This window comes from Prinia subflava, chromosome 13, assembly GCF_021018805.1.
Source record: "Prinia subflava isolate CZ2003 ecotype Zambia chromosome 13, Cam_Psub_1.2, whole genome shotgun sequence".
Lineage (NCBI taxonomy): Eukaryota > Metazoa > Chordata > Aves > Passeriformes > Cisticolidae > Prinia > Prinia subflava.
This window is the reverse complement of record NC_086259.1, coordinates 12787234-12790337: the sequence shown is the minus strand read 5'-3', so window position 1 is coordinate 12790337 and position 3104 is coordinate 12787234.

Below are 3104 nucleotides of genomic sequence, written 5' to 3'. Positions count from 1 at the left end.
GACAGCGTGCTAAGTGGCTCTTCTTTCCACTCGCAGTCAAAGAGAGCAAATTGTTGGGTAGAGAAGATTTTCAGGTCACCTCTCTTCCCACCTTATCTTTGTCCTTACCAGTGGTATCCCAAGTTGCAGACTTCCCTTTGAAGCACTGACTGGGCAGTCATACAAACAGTGCTTGCTCTGAGTGAGCACAATGTTCTGGAAACCTTCAAAACTCAGCAGCACAGGATAAGGGGAGAGCTCTCAAAGAGCTGTACAGAAAACTGTTACGGGGATGGCACCTAACAGCACTATGTGGTGTCACAGAGATGAAAACCCAGTCTCCTCTGGTTTGTTCTGCGTGAAAGCCTGTGAATTGTCACTGGCTTAAATAAGGATACAGGCACAAGTTTCCCCTGTGTGTGCGGTGCCAGTTAATGTTACCATAATTGAAATAGATTCTCTCTTTTGTAGTGAAGTTCTGAGCTTTTCCCTGCCAACTGCTTTCATCATTGCTCCAAATGAGCACCTTTTCCCAGGAGGAGCCAGGAGCTGATGGCTGCCTGTATTTGTGAATGGAATGGCAGCCTTGGCAGGTAAGCAAAGTGCACTGGTGAACGGTCCTGGCTGAGTTTGTGGGCAGCTCTGGGCATGGCTGGACAAAGAGGAGACAGGGACAGCCCTGCTGGGCAGTCTGCACCCATCCCCTTAAGGGCTTAGCAGCAGGGATGGGGGTGGGCTGTGGGAAGGGCACTGCAGGAGAGAACTTTACTGCATATTCTGGGACAGCCTGTCCAGGTAGCCATAAACAGGGTTTGTCAGTGCATGAGTGTCCTGCAAAAAGATTGGGCAAACTAATTCTCCCTAACTGGAAGAGTGGTTGCCTTTTCCAACATTTCTCTTCTGGAGGATGCACTGAAGAGGCAACATCCTGTTGCCATAGCAGAGAAGGCATTGAGCTTTTGCTTTGGAGACATTAGTGGAAGCTTAGGGCTGAGAAGATGGTCCCAAGGTTGGCCTGCTTGTGCCATCACAGTGGGGCTGGAGACTCCTGCTCCTCCCTTTCTGAACACAGATCCATAAGGATAGGGAGGGGGTTTTCAGCACCTCACCTGTGGCATTAGGGTCTCTCTATGCAGCTTGTCCAGGTTGTAAAAAATCTGTCAGTAAAGGTGTGAAATCTCAAGGTCCAGACCTCAGAAGGGATTTCAGGTAAAAAAGCATAATTGTGATCAGTGTTTTTATTTGTATGATACAAGAACTGTCCATTTGCATTTTTGTATCTTCTACAGTCTTCAAGAATAATAATATGGAAAACATTAACAGCCCTTTTTTCACCTGCCAGGGAGACACAGCAGCAGGTAAAGCTGCCAACACACAGGGACCCTCAGGTTATGGGTTGCAGGCAGGGGCTAGAGCACCCAGATAAATGGGAGAAAGGAAGGAAAATACAAGGGATGGAGCCCAGAGCTACTGAGCAGAGAAGCTGTCTGGGGCTGCTGTATTGGTGTGGGAGATGAGCTGCACCTCTTTGGTTTGAGGTTCTTCCATCAGAGGGAGACTGGAAAGCTTTGGTGCCACTTCTCAGGTCGGTGCTAATGAGACTTGCTCCTCATCACAGCACTAATGAGAGATTAGAGCTCCACTGCAGCCTTGAAACCAGAATCAAGCTGTATCAAAGCACCAGTCCGAATTAAGAGCCTTTCCCAGTGGCTGGTATTTTACAGCCCAGTGGCCAATTTCTAAGTTGTAGAGGCCAATTATTTCCGAAGCCTTTGGTGTGCAGCTAATGAAGGCTTGAAAGGGCCTTTCTAAGTGTTTATAAGCCCTCTAGGCGGCGGAGATGTAATGAAGGTGGCAGGCACAATTAGCCATCCATAATTCCTCCTAGCAGCTGATTAAAGTCTCTTTATCCGTCTTACCACGATCAGAAGGGCACATATTTGGGAAATCAAAAATGCATTAGAGGCTGTCAGCCAACGCCAGGGCCTCTGTGCCGAGCCCCGGGGCAGCAGCACAGAGCTGCTGTCCCATGTCAGGAATGGCCCCTCATTCCTGTGGGGTGCAGCTGCCTCTGTGCAGGTCCTGTGCAGCATCAGTCCTGTTCACCTGGCATCCCCTTGGCCTCCGTGGAGCAAGGGCGGGATGGGATGGGATGGCTCCTCTCCAAAGTCTCCCAGTGCAGGAAAGCACCAGTGGGCTTTTAGCTGTGGAGACACGCAGGGGTGCCGGCATCATCCTGCACCCAGCGAGTTACGAGGGTGGGAGCTGCAGCTCCCGGGGCACTCCCTAATGCCCCTTGGTGGCAATTCCATGCCTGGGTGAACAGAGCAAGATGAGGGAGGCCTCAGTCTGCCCAGCCCTGTGCTGATTATGTCGGAGATAGTGAGAGAACGAGCCCCCAGCCGGGAGATGAAAGGGCTGCTGTGTTCCATAGGAGCGCTCCGAGAGCCAGCGGTGCCTCCCGGGGCTGTGAGCGGGACGGGGCTGTGTGAGCGGGACGGGGCTGTGAGCGGGACGGGGCTGTGAGCGGGACGGGGCTGTGTGAGCGGGACGGCGCTGTGTGAGCGGGACGGGGCTGTGAGCGGGACGGGGCTGTGAGCAGGGCAGGCTGTGAGCGGGACGGGGCTGTGTGAGCGGGACGGGGCTGTGTGAGCGGGACGGGGCTGTGTGAGCGGGACGGGGCTGTGAGCAGGGCAGGCTGTGAGCGGGACGGGGCTGTGTGAGCGGGACGGGGCTGTGTGAGCGGGACGGGGCTGTGTGAGCGGGACGGGGCTGTGTGAGCGGGACGGGGCTGTGAGCAGGGCAGGCTGTGAGCGGGACGGGGCTGTGTGAGCGGGACGGCGCTGTGTGAGCAGGACGGCGCTGTGTGAGCAGGACGGCGCTGTGTGAGCGGGACGGGGCTGAGAGCGGGACGGGGCTGAGAGAAGGACAGGCTGTGAGCGGGACGGGCTATTTCCATGGCTCAGCTCCTGCCGGGGGTTCCCACGGCCGCCTCCCGCCCGTCCCCCGGCGCCCCCTCCCCACGGCCCCGGGGGCGGGGGGTCCGCGCAGCCCCGCGCTGCCGCGCCCGCCCCCGGGGCCCTGCGGAGGGGCCGCGCTCCCCGCCCGGCCACAGCCCTGCCGGG